The sequence below is a fragment of the Prinia subflava genome, chromosome 1 (genome assembly GCF_021018805.1).
Source record: "Prinia subflava isolate CZ2003 ecotype Zambia chromosome 1, Cam_Psub_1.2, whole genome shotgun sequence".
NCBI lineage: Eukaryota > Metazoa > Chordata > Aves > Passeriformes > Cisticolidae > Prinia > Prinia subflava.
The window spans coordinates 82,488,271-82,502,619 of record NC_086247.1 but is presented as its reverse complement, the minus strand read 5'-3'; the positions used below and the strand labels follow the sequence as shown (position 1 = coordinate 82,502,619).

The 14,349-nt window shown below is 39.3% G+C and overlaps 1 long non-coding RNA gene across 2 annotated transcripts in view; it reads right to left on the bottom strand.

The window, feature by feature from the left end:
- Window positions 1-2,592: 2,592 nt before the first annotated feature.
- Window positions 2,593-14,349, bottom strand: part of LOC134552182 (uncharacterized) — a 33,668-nt gene continuing 21,911 nt past the window's right edge. For both annotated transcript variants that reach the window (XR_010080803.1, XR_010080804.1), the window contains exon 3: window positions 2,593-6,083. This is a non-coding gene — a long non-coding RNA (uncharacterized LOC134552182). The remainder of the gene's footprint in view (window positions 6,084-14,349) is intronic.

The following is a 14,349-nucleotide window of genomic DNA, read 5'->3' as shown; positions in this document are numbered from 1 at the left end:
AAATACTCGCCTTGGCAAGTTAGTACCACAATACTGATGGTGGAGCCCTTGGGCTTTGCCTAAAGGATTCATCAGATCACAGCAAAGGAAAAGCTGTGTCGCAGGAGTGTAAGCCCTGGCTGCAGTCTCAGTTGAGCAGCTCATACACCTGGACTGCCAGGTGTCCAGTCTCTCTTGGGAAGTGATTGCTTTCCTTCCTTCTCCTGAAAAGCCTGGCTTCAACAAAGGCTGAATTGTAATGAGAGAGGGTGTCTCACCTCAACGCTGAGAGAGAAAGAATACAACTCAGCTGTCTTGAGTAGAAGAAACACCCACATTCATAGTCCCAGTGATTCCCTTTAAAATGGCCAGAGATTTCACTGTTTCTAGATAGAAATATATATATATATATAAACCCCATCTAAGAACAGAACATTTTTGACAGAAAAGTTTTTTCCTTTTGCCATTAAAAAGTAAATCTATTAAAAAAGATGATAAAAACTCCAAAATTAAACTCAACTTTCAGAGTTTTGATGGAACATCAACACAGGCTACCAAAGGGTTTGTGTCTGCTGTGGGAATAGTTTGGTTTCGTTTTACCTTGAGTCATCATCAAGGCTTTTTATATTCCTTCTCATACCAAACACATTACTTTCAGCTATCCCTAGATGCATATTTATCTCCTTTTAGATGGCTATTCAGATTTTAGGTCAGCAAAGGATTTTTAAGAGCACAGTGAAAATATATAAAAATGGCATAGTTAAAATAGTCTCCCTCCCTAAACTGTCCTAGTCTTCAGGCTCCAAACCAACACATCTTGCCTATCGTTATCTTTGCCTTGTAAGCAAAGCCTTGGCAGCTCTATGAGAGCTCTTACATTAATAAAAGTCCCAAAACCCCAAGTTAGAAGTACATATCTCACTGGAGTGGTGCTATTTAAGTGGTTAATGTTTAGAAAGCCTTTTGATGTCCACAGATGAAAGGCACAGTATCAGTGCAAGGCATTACTGTTATTACCTGCAGATGGTAAGAGGTTCTCCCACAGCTACTGTGTGTATATCATGAAAATCTGAAGGCTGGCAAATTTCCTGTACCATCACAAAATGAGCTGCACTGGTCTTCTACTTAGTCTGGCTTAGTATAGGCAGAGTTTTAAAAGGGCCCTGAAGAGCTGCAGTGAGCAGCGGTTTCCCCGTAGATCCAGAGAAATCTACATAATCTATCTTGATTTGTTAATTGCCTTAGTGTCAGACCTTCAGCTAGTGGTTTAAAAACTTCTGTTCTGCTAAGTGTCCTCTTCTCACACTCCAAGTACTTCACTGTGAAAAGAATCACTCTGATCTTTCTGTTGGTCATGCCACCAGCACCCCAAATATCTCCATGTGGCGTGACCCCCAAATCCCATCCCTTGGATGCCACAGCAAGGGAAGCTCATGCTTGGATTGGGATGGGACTGGGATGTCTGCACAGGCCCAGCAGAGCATGGCATGACTGTTCCTGCCAGCACAGGGCTTTGCAAGACTCACTTCTCTGCTGCAGACCATGCCTGACAGATCGGGCAGCCAGTCAGTGAGCTGCAGCAGACAGACAAACTACATACAAGATGTCATGTCCTGGAACTTAGGACAAGCTGGACTAAGTGGGGAAGGTAGAGGAAGCAGTCAAATTCTGGAGCCAGACCTTGGCTGGAAACAGATTTCCACTGCTGCCTAAGGAGCCTTATGCAGCCAGGAACACAGACACCATCTGTTTTGCACAGCCCTTGAGGCAAGGAGATAAGACAAAATACAGTCTCTGGATAATATGTTTTGTGGTCCAGGGATACCTGAAATGATAATGAGGAAGGTGTTAATGCTTTAATTGAGTTCAAGTCTTTTATCCTGAATTTGTGTGTATTTCTTGCTATTGTGAATGCCACCCACATCCCTTCTGGAGTTGGCCAAATGGCAAATGGCAATCCTGTTAAAAGCTAAAGATGAAGGGATGAGAACACAAAGTGGACCAGCATCCCTGGAGCTTTAAGTGCCTAAGGGTTTTCTTTTTTTTCTTTTTTTCTTTCCTAAAGTTTAAGGCACATGTATGATATAATTTTGTCTCACAAAAAATTAAAATGAAAAGAGGAAAAATGTTATGCCCCCTATTGGTACAGAAAACCATTATTTTGGTTTTTCAGGTATTTAGGATACACATGTTTTTAAAGATCAACCCCATGCAGAAAGTGATCAGACTGATCTGATCTGGCCTGGAGAGCTCTGATGGCAGTGTGAGAGGCAGCTTGGTCTAGTGGACTGAAAGGCAACAATTCCTGAGGTCTAATCCTGGCTGACACAGAGCCACTCTGTGGCCTTGGGCAAGCTCCTTAAAAAGACATGTCAGGTTAACTTAGGCCTAAAATTAAAGTTTTACAAATATACGTATTTGCAAATACTTACATCAGTAGAACTGAATGTCACATTTTTTTTATTTAATTCCAGTGGGGAAGATAAGCAATATTTCCAGTTATAGGACTTGGAGATTTTTTCCCTGCACTGCAGCCTCAGTGCTTAGCTAGAGATGATGTCTGAAAACAAAGCTGGTCAAAAATTGCTTCTTGTGCCTGTAAGACAACACAACTTTGATTTGGAGTGCTTGGGAGCAGTGGGAGCAGTAAGTGTTAAAAACTCATTCTCATTCAAGGAACACTGAGTATTAATTAAGTATATGCTAAGCAATAACTGCAGCTCCAGAATCAGACTCTACCCTCTGGTGAGTGCTTTCCATCACCCTTGCCAGCCTGAATTAGCAGCAAACTTTCAGGCCTGTGGAACTCCATCCAAGGGCAGGCACAGGCAGTGTTTTAGAGATCATAGAGGAGTTTAAGGTGATTTACACCCTGTATGATACTGACTTGTTAATATTTATCAAGTTGCTACATCTTCCTATGATTCTGTTTTTACCCAGACTGCTTCATTATAATGACCACTACTGTGAGACCAGCCAGCACTGAATTATGGATGGCCCTTATTTAGAGACTTGGGACCTGTGAGACATCTCAATTTGTGTGGCAATATTACTGCAATGTTACTGCATTCCCTTAAGTGATGGGACTGTCTCAGATAATACTGCTTTGTTCAGTTGATTTTGGGTTACTTTGGAGTGGAATTTTCCTCCCTTACTGGGAAGGGCAGCCTTTTGGTATTGTTTATGACTGTAGCTCTTGGTCTTTCTAGAGGAAACTAGGAATTTGGTGGAGTGGAAAAAGGATATGCCTTGGGAAAGAGGCCAAGGTTCCTTGCAGGAACAGCTGCAGGTGGCCTGGTATCCACAGCTAATATGACAAGAGAAAATTAGCTGCCAGACAGGGAGGCACTCAAGGAATTAATACCTCTGCATGGCTTACAGGTACAGTGGAAAGCACAAAACCAAAGCTAAAGTCACATCATTGGGTAGAAACTGACTGCAAGACAGAAATTAAAGAGGAGAAATAATGGTCAAATTTAAATGTGTCAAAAGTTGTCAGTGACTGCACAAAGCCCCACAGTAAGGCAGGTTAGCTCATATTATCCATGAGAGATCTAAAAATTATTTGCAAGGTGGCAAAAACCTGCAGATGCCATAGAGTTGCACAGAATAATTAGGACTAGAGGCTGTATGGCACTCCAGTGACATGCAATAAAGCTGGGTGAACTGAGAGCATAAAATGCAAGGTAACACAAATTGGGACAAAGCATTTGACCTACCTGGATACGTTGTTGACTTTTAAATAAACAGTGGTAATTCTGGAAGATCATCCAGGCATCACAGAAAGTTCACTGTTCTGTTCACTGTCATGACCCTTATGTCAAGAAAATTCTTTAGAAAAAGTGCTTCAGAACTGGGGACACGGGTGCCAACAGCTCAAAAAAAAAAAAAAAAAACCAAAAAGCTTTTGGAGGAGGAGAAAAAAAATTATATATTTAACAGAAAGAAAGGTAACAAAGAATATGTGATGACTAATGGCATATAAAAATTAGATCAGGTAAACCCTCTAGTTTTAGACAAGAGAACCGGGCAGTAAAGCTGAAAACAATGCAACAATTTGATGTCTTCAGTGAAGAACTCATTGCTGGAAAAAAATAATAGAGGCAAAGAACTGTTTGGGACTTCATTTAAGCTGTACTTGAGTCCATACCCTTTTGCAATTGTATTAATTTGTCTGTTGAGGAGATACAAGCATTGATACCACGGGACATAACCTAACAACTAAAACATTCCATTTAGGAGAGACTTTCCCAATTAACAAATTGTTCCTAAGATGCTCATGACTCTGTTTCTTGCATTCCTCTTTGGAATATAATCTGTTGTTCATTTGTTATGTGGATGATGAGCATCACTCTATTGTGTCAGAACACATCCTGCTGGTTTAATGCCTGAAAGCTGTTAAAAACACAAGCAGAACCACACTGAAATGCACTAATTTAATGGCATCTCTCTTTAGCCAATTATCATCTCACACCAAACAGCAGTTTTTAAATATCAATAGAGATTTCAATCCATTTTCTTTTCAGAAAAAGACACAGAAATGATATTATGAGACTTCTACACTTTTAAATGCACTGGGAGAGTAGGGGACAGGTGTTCAGCACATAAAAAAAAAAAAAAAAGCAGTTAAAGAGCATTGCTCTAGGCATAGTTTCATCTATCTGACTCAGCACAAATGCCAAAGATGGAGAAATGAAACAGAAGAATCAGCTCTGTGCTGCCTGGGGTCTGTTCACAGGGCATAAGTATTAGATTGCCTCTGCTTTTAATTAATGTTTTCCCTTTTGACATTACACTGGAGACTGTGACTGAACTTTATTCCTCAACAGCAGCCTATGGCAATCAACAGAGTTCTCTGGGAAAACAGTGTGCCCAGAAGTGCTTAGTAGAAACTAGGAGAAAAATGGATGGAGAAGAAAAGCTTCTACAGTAGAGCATTTATTTACTGCAGACTATTGGTTGAAAATAGCCCCTTCTTCTGACTGTGGGTAGGCCACAGGGAGATGATGTGATATGTGTATGAACTGATCTGTCACTCAAATAGTGCCCTACGGATGCTTGGTTGAGAACACAGTTCAGCTGGCCAGTTTCTCATCAGCTGAACATTGAAGGTTTAGCTGAACGTACCTGAGTGTTTGAGGTTCATTAGTGAAGTGACTCTGTCAGTCATTACAACCATGTAGTGGCACCTTTGCTCCTTGACGGACTCATCTGTATAAGGAGACAAGAAGGTCTCCTGGAAAGCCAACAGACAGCAGTGAAACTGTGCTGGGGTTTTCATTTTCTTCAGAAAGTGGGGGCTTAGAAGAACAAAAGGGACATGTCAGGAAAGCAATGAAAACAAAATTAGCAGGAGTTGTTTGAAATCTTGTCTTGTTCCCTTATGTAAGAGGATCCCACCAAACTTGAGTACAGGTGTACAGTATTAGTGCCTCTCCGTAGTTTACATCCTTTTGGGATAGTGTCTATTTGCTATTCCTACATGTCCTGATGAACACAGTTTACTTCATGTTTTTAACATCTACAGTATCATTTTGATTGGAAGTTGTGTCCACCAAGAGCAGCAAAAGTATGAGTTCCATCTGTCCTCCTAACTGGGGAGTGAGAGCCAGCTCAGGTCTGGAAGCTATTTAACTTAAGGTCAGAGTGAACACAACTAAAACTGGCTGCACTGAATCACAGGGATGTGTCCTGATGCATGGCAGTGCTGATTTAATGGTTGGATTTGAGGAGTCTTTCTCAACCTTAATAATTCCATAGTTCTGTTTTAAACATTTCATATCTCTTATCATTTTAGTAAAATCACTCTGGCAGTTTTTTGTCTAAAACAGCCTTAAAAAACATTCAAAAGAAAAAAACAAAACAAAACAAAACAAAACAAAAAAACCCCACCAAAAAACCAAAAAAACCAAAGGGAAGGCCCCTGAGAAGTCATTTACCTTTTCTCAGCAAGATCAGTTCACAATTAGTGTCATTCTGCATTATATCCTGTTTTCCTTCTGCTCATGGTCTTGGTGATGAAAGTGGTGGTGAATGTGACACCCTTTTTAGCAGCCTTCCTGATTTTTAATAACCCAGATCTTTCATGTCAAAAATCCATAATCCTGCCAGAATTTAAAAATAAAAAAATCTCTTGTTCAAGCTGAAGATTTGGTTTTCTGTTTTGCATCTCACAGAAAGTGTCCTTTGGTCACATAGCCCACAGATGTTCCAGTGCATAGCTGTCCTTTTTGTCCTAGTTTTGTCTTAACTCTTCCTTTGAACTACAAGCTCTGAACACAGCTTTAAGCACATATACTGGACATTTGTCTCACTGAATTCATACAACTGCAGAACCTGAGAGAAGCTTATCTGTTAAAGACCAAGGAGCCCTTCACCTTAGCGTTTTCTGGCAGAACCCCAAAAAGGAGCTTTCACACACACTGCTCTGTCTCTCACGAGGCAACATAAATCTGTTCTGCTACCTACAACAGAATGTAGCTCAGGACACCCATTATTTATTTTCCTGTTTAAAATCTGATGTAGGATTGCAAGGTAGAACCAATTTTAAAATCAGTCCTAAACTTAGGGCTGTGTGCTTTGTTTTAGAAGCATTTCTTGGGTATCTGTGGAACATCTGAAGCAATAGTAAAGTTTCACACACAAAAAAAAAAATCAATTCTAACTCTAAATTAGATACAAAAGTAAGAGATTTGAATCTCTCTTGTCTCAACTACTCAACCTTCTTACCTTCAAAACCAGCAAAATATTAAAAGTCAGAGAAAAATTAACCTGGTTAATGCAATCTGTGCTGTGATTATCTACCAAATGTGTTGAATTCAGCTTCAAACGTTTTTAAAGGATAAGAATTTCTTCCTTTGTATATCTTTGATACATTTATATACAGAAAATTGTAAAATGTGGGACTCACAACATGGCATTTTGCCCCCTTTTCACCATTCACCTCAACAAACACAGATGAATCGTTTGGCTTCCAACCTGAATCTGAGTCCTAGGTGCACATATACTAGGTGTTGGTTCTGACCCCATCCTTACTTTCTACATTACCATGTATAGTTTGATCTCTCTCTTGCTATTTCCTTCAACTTCACAGTTCTTCTGTCCTTGCTCATCTTTGTATTCATCTGTGATACATTTGTGTGCATGGGAAGAATGTCATCTGAAGCCTTGAGGTGACACCTAAGAATTGTGTTGAAATAACATTGCAAATTCCCCAAGCAAAGAAGTTAGAAGTGCAGCAAAATTTGAGCCTGAGCCTGCTTCCATTAAAATAAAAGAAAAAAAATCTTGAAGGAGTAGCAGGATAAAGAGAAATGAAAAAAAATCCACTACAGACAAATCACAGATTAAAATATTTTGCACAATAATCCATTAATTATAATCATTATAATGTGTTTACATGCATTAAGATTGGACCAGCATCACATTGTAACCTTCACCCAGCAGTTTTACATTTAGATTTGAGACATTTCTTGCACCTGTACCCAGCTAAAAGACACTGACATTTCTGGAGGGAACAAGCACCAAGGTAATGAACTGGGCTGCTGTTAAATGAGCATCTACCTTTTGTACAAAGGATTGTGAATTTCACCCCCTCAGTGAGTCAATGTTACATGTAAGCTGAAGCTAAATGCATCCATGTTCATCTGGTAGAACACTGCTAATTTTTTATCACCTATTTGTGGAGTTTCTAATTTTCAGCAGTGTTGTGGTTGTGTAGTCCCCTCTATTAGAGTGAATAGCTCACTAAAATCACCAAGAGCCAAGGAATGGCTGTCAGCTATTTTATAGTTCCCTAACAGCAGGGTTCTTTTTTATTTTCAGATAAAGTTAATGGATGCAGTTTTTCCATTGCCACATTTATAAACAATTTGGTTTAGGAGCTGCCAGAAAATACTTGTAAAACATCATTTAGGGAGCGAAAGTAGAGTATTTATGCAATATAGTGTTTATATCTTGTGGAATGACAGACATGCCGTTTAAGGAGATGTTGCTTTTCTCTCAGAAGTTAAGCACTTGGTTATATTCTATAGTTATTCCTTCACTAGGTGGTAGTTGTTACTTAAATACCTCCTGTCTAATCTCTGTGCACAGACTTGTGGGCTTGGCAACCAGCAGAGATGCCTGGGATCATTTGCTGGGAAGTAACAGCAGATCCTGGCTCACTCCACCACCAGGGCAACCCAAATGTTGCATTGAGGTGTTGTTTTTTCTCATATTTAGGTAATCAGCCCTCCTTCCTTTGGTTATTCCTTCCCTATCAAATTATTCTGTCAGTTTTGGTTTATGTCTTGTTCATTTACTTTTGCACTCATAATGTGTATTCACCTCTATTAACACACGTTTTCCAAACATATATAATTAATGGTAGGGAGGCAATAAATGTCCATTGAGCTTTTACAATTTATCTGCAAAGTTGCACCTGCCAAGGTTTGTCTCATTAGACTCAAGAAATCATTAATCTAGTGTAAATAAAGAGTTTTATTTCCCTTAATGTGATAAAACCATGAATAACTAGGGTGGAAGTGGAATCTGTGAAAAGACTGTTGTTTAAAAAGAATGCTATTGCACTTCTGATAAAATCTTCCATAATGTTTAAATGACGTTCCAGTTAACCACATCAAAGATTGCAGAGAAAGAGAGATGGGGGTAGAAAAGCAGGTGAGGAGAAGTTTGGAGTATAGGGTTAAATCACCTGAGCATATCTCTGCACAGCTGCTGAGATACAGCTTGTTTTAATAGTTGAGTCAAAGGGTAACTGCATGAAAATACAAAAATTTCTTCTGAGAAATAATCTCCTTTTACTAAGAAGACAAATCAAATCTCTGAGTACTGAATCATTTAACAGAACATCATGATTTCCATGGGTTTTTCTGAGGATAGTACAGCATTTGAAAACAGATCAAGTTGTTCTTAGTTTACAAGCTGTCAGTCCAGATCCACATTCTTTTTAATAACAATAAAAAACATGTTCATTTTGTCTGGCTTTTACTTTTTTATTTTTGTTGTGTCATAAAGACACAATTTGGACTGGATTTTGGATGTTTTCCTTCCCCTTAAGCACTTCTATAGAAAAAAAAATGGTTTAGATTTAGCAACAGCATGTTATTAAGTGCAGTTTGCCTGCTGTCCATACAACAGCTTTAATGCATAGCTGCAGAGGTTCTCTAAGACAGAAAATTCAAAGTTAGAACTATATAGCACCCAAGATCCTCCTGTACAGTGTAAATTAGCACTCAAAGATAATGCTGATTCATACAATTTTTCTCTTCCTCATCCTGCATGTTAGATTCAGAAAGGACTTAAAAATAACGCATCTGAGTTTTCATTCCTCCCTCATTTACCTGTTAGCTACTTCAGTATCAATTAAGTGTGTAGGGAAATCAACTGAAAAATGGTAGTGATCTGTATGATATGGGAGAATTGGAACAGAAAGTAAATCCCATGAAATTCTAATGAACTTTAATGCTGGAGGTTATCACTTCTCACTGCCTCTACCTAATGCTTTTGCTGATGTAGAACACCAAGGGGAAGGCATGAAGTAATACACTACTTGCTGGCCTGGAGAGGATAAGAGCAATAGCAGAATAGAGAAGAACTCCTAGGGAAGGAGATTTTAATTGTTGTTAGCTTTGCTAATGAAACTAATTGTGAAATAGCAAATGTGGAACTTTTATTCCGCATTTATACCTCTAGGAAGGAGAATAGTGTGGAGAAAAGTAAAAGCAGAGGTTATCTGCTTTTCTAGGAAACTCCTCTTGCTCAGAACAACCCAATTGGGAACTGGGATTTCACTGTAAGCAGCTGTTCCTGGCGCCTGCATTTCAATCACTCTCCTGTTGGGAGCACAATACATTCATATGCCAGCTGCAAAAATCAACTGGTATTACAGTGTGCTTCAGTGTATTTGCAAAATGGAAACAAGTACTGCAAAATACATGTTCTAAGGTCCCTGCAGGAACCCAAATACCAGAGCAGACACACCAGAGAAGAATATCAAGAGACTAGGAACTGGCATTTCTCAATAACAGTGAGGATTGCCTTTGTCTCCAAAAGGTAGCTAAAATTAAGTGAGTCTGGAAGAAAGATTCCCACAGTTCCAGCTCACCACTCTTCCTCCCTGTCATTTATACTTGCTAAAATAAAGTTTGTAGAAAGTTATAGTGTTCATCAAAAAATATGACTCTCAAACATCTAGCCCCAAGTATGCACAAGCATGCTGACTGCATACTTGTCTGTTTTAATGTTGTAGAAGATCAAATTTTCTAGGAAAATGCAAACAACTTTAGCAGCAGGTGGCTGAAGCATAGCCTTCAGAAAGCTGTTAAGAACCATTTTTGTCTGGGAAATAAAACATGGTTGCAAGCTATGTTATTTGCACTGATTGACTCAGTGAAAAGAGTTGCCTTATGTTTAATTCAAATTGTAGTCCTGGCTTGGGCAGGCTTAGAACAATTAAGTTTTTACAAATCCATGTTTAAGGTACTTCAGTGGTGGTTGTCCTCACTGTCCCCTGTGTTGTTTTTAGATTATGTCTCCTCTTATGGGCAGAGTTAAGAGCTCAAACAGATGAAGGATTACTTGAGGGAGGGAGAGGGAGAGAAAGGTGCTGGTATCCATAGGAGGGGGATGAATATGACAGCAGGGTGTACGGCTATGGATCAGTGGCAGATCAAGCAAACACTGCCTCAGAAGGACTGAGAGGCAGCACCATTCTTTTTAACTACCAACCTCCACTTAATGGTACATTCAGCATCACATGTGAAATCAATACCCTAATTGCTGGCTGTATTACATCTCAATAAAGATTTATTTTTGCCTCATTGGTGAAAGAATTAAAAAAAAAACCCAAAAAACCCCAGTACATCCATTCTTCTATACTTCCTCTTCCCCCACTTTTTTTTTTTTTTTTTTTCTGTTTAAGGAAAATCACCACAGCTCGTAGGCAAAAAGAAGAAATTACATCCTGCTAACAGAAGGCTGCTCCTGTTACAAGGTGGTGAGTGCACTCATTAGGTGATCAGCTTCCCTTCTGCAGAGTGAAGATATTCTTGCCATTACTGGCTTCTGTCAAACACGGGCACTGATGATTCATCAGAATAGTTAATTTCACAGGAAAAGGTCACTCTGAGAATGTTACAACATTTATTTGCTAGTTTGGTGGGGTCAAGAGACCTTCAAAACAAGGTGTCTGTCTCATCATTACTGGGTATACACAATACTGTGCAAAGGTTTTGGGTGTACTTTTGTTCCAAACAAGAAGCATTTTGTAAAAAACCAAAACCATCCTACATACCCATTGGAGATATTTAAATTTAAAAATGAATGCAAAATCCTGTCCAGAGTTCCCTGCATAAATTTTCGTCGAAACATACATTCTCCCCAGAGTAAACTTCTTTGCTAAAATCAGCTGTATTTTTTCAAATTGACCACAAGATTTTGTACGGAGCAGAATTTCTGTGGTTGTGGACATGTTTTCTTTTATTTTCATTTATTTTCTCACAATAATTACTTTTGTCAGGGAAGAAAGAGACAAGGTGGGCTATGAACAAGCAGGACCTTTGCCCCTGCTGAGCTCCTGGGCAGCACATAAGCACTGTGCTGGACAGAGGATGTCTGCCGTGTACCTGGACCAAGGCAGTAGATGCCCTCCCTTTTAGGTTCCTCACAAACACTCAAAAAAATTTCCAACTTCCTTATACATTTTCTAATACCCCTCTCACCAACATTTTAGTGGAGCAAGAGGTTTACGGTATACTGTAATGACAATATCAGCTAAAATAAATACTGCTGTGACTTGATGTTTCACTAGCCTCCCTGGGGAATGTGATGTTGGTGGGTACATAGTAAAAAGGCAGACTCAGCTGTTCACACAGACACAAAACACTTCAAAAATCCTTCCAACACACCAAAAACCCAGCACAGTGTTCCAGGGTTTTAATGCTGACACAAGAATATGGAGTCAAAGACCAAATAAAGAGATGAAAACCAAGTTGAGATTTCACTCCACAAACCAAAAATATTTGAGGTACTCTGAAAAAAGAATTAAATAATGGTAATGGTGCACTGATGCAGCAATTATAAATCATAGCAAGTACTGTTCAGTCTTTCACCCTCCACATGGGTTGGGACTGAGGCAACAACACAAATAAGACTATGAATTTAAGCTCAGATGTGGAATGAGACAATTTTCCTTTGTCAGCTATGTATATGTGTGCATGCACACAGAGGTGAGACAGCTCACAAAGAATCTCCCTCCCCCCGTCCCTGACCTCACATCACCACCCCACCTGACAGCTGCTGAAAATTGCCCTGCCTAAACTGGTGATAGAGCATGCAGAACCCTCAATATTAACAAGACTTTTTTTTTTAAAAAGCAGCATCCTTGGTTTCAGCAACATTGTTAGTGCTTAAGTCTTCCCTACAAATGCTTTAAGGCATTTAATATCCTCCAGGGAAGGCTGCTATCAGTTATATAAAAATCACTCTGAGCATGGCATATCTAACTATAGATTAATGTGGTGCAAAGTCAGCTGTGGGTGGGTAGAGCTCAGAAAAAGAGATGTAGATATCAGCCAGAGAGGCACCACAGTACAGCATCAGGTTTTGTTAAAAGGTCTTTTGTTGAACAGGTGAGAATATCAAGATGAATTTTTGAAGAAGGTTATTCTTGTTACCTCCCTGAACCATACCACCACAGATTCACTGCTGGGCAAGGAAGAGTCACTGGAGCTGCAGACTTTCCTCCCTTTTCTGAGGCCTTTTGTAACCCTCCTGGAAAATCATGGAGACTCAGATCCCTCAAGACTGCTTTGTGAGTCACAAAGCACACCCTGTTATGGATAAGGCACACTGTGCTCAGCTGCTGTACCTAAAAGCTCTGTGGTTTACAAGCAAATGGTCAAGATTTTCTAAGACAGGCTGTGAAATATCCTAGATTTGATTCGCTGACCAACAGATCATTAACTTGGAAATGAGACATGGAAGGTTCACCTAAAGCAGGGCATCAGAAAAGTCTGACCAATTCTAAATTGTGAAATGGCTAGCAGTCACAGAATTTTTTCTCTTCTGATGTAGCTATTTTGTAAAAGGTACATTATTTTTAGCCAGGACCTTTTTAGAGGTATGCTGCTGGGCTGATTCATACATCTTGGTACACTTGCAAATGTAGATCCTTTGGGGCTCTTATGATGGCAAGCAGAAAAAACAACCACATGGAAAGAAGTGCTAAGCTAACATGGCTAACATTTCCAAAAGTAACTTTTGGAAGTCACTGAAGAAGCCTTGTCCAGAATTATTAGTTGAATTTCAAAAACCTATCTAGACTCTCTGTATCCAAATCCATATATTGTATCCAAATAAATTCTAAGCTGATTATCCATCAGCTTGACCAAATCCAGTCAGAATTTAACAGATGAAGAAAAGTGCAAAACTGAAAATACTGGAACACTGCAAGATAAAAATCATGTGAATTTTAATCCCAACCACATACTGGCAGATTTTCCAGTCAAACTATGCTGCATGGCTTAAGTAGTATCTACAGAAATAAACTGTTCAGGGACAGGAACAAGACAGCAGGAAAACAATCTTTCTAGCTATGTATTTTACATTCAGCTACTATCTTCAGAAATCCTCCCTTCTTCCTTGAGTTGGAAGGAAAACACATGCTGGACTCAGATGCTAATTATCTCAAAGGTTATTTCAACAAAGGTGGCAGAGCAAAAGTACTGCAGGAATATCACAGCAGAAAGTTTCAAGTTAGACTGATTTTGTTCTGCAGTGATTTGAAAGGTCTATTAAACCTAGTTTTAGTGATAGCTTACTAGGCCACTAGCACCACAAAGCATGAAGGAAAAATTATCCTCCAATTTAAATAAACCCAGACAACCTCAGAGTCCTCAGAGAGAAAAACCAGGTACCATTACTGCTTTATTACTTCAAGAAGTCTAGTAATGCTGCTAAAAAAAAAAAAGAGAAAACAGTCCTATTTTACAGAATGAAAATTCTGTACAGAATGAATCAGTACATATTCAAGAACAATCCATTTTGACTAGATTCCTTGATGGATGATCAAGGTGTCATGGTGTAAATGCCATCTCCTCCCCATCCAAATGGACGCTCTACAGGGACAAGGCTTTGTGTGTGATATGTCCAGAGAGGCTGTAAAATGGACTGATGACAGTGTAACCTGACCAGACTCAAGCTAAGACTATCATCAAAGGCAAAATTCTTATGAACTGATAAGAGTTTACTTCACTGAAGCACAGGTGGTAAAATCAGACTGCCACTAATCAGGTGACATGACTGGAAGGAAGAGATTGCAGCAAGTCCTTGTTAGTAAAATAAAAAGGGTGAGAAATCAGGCAGATT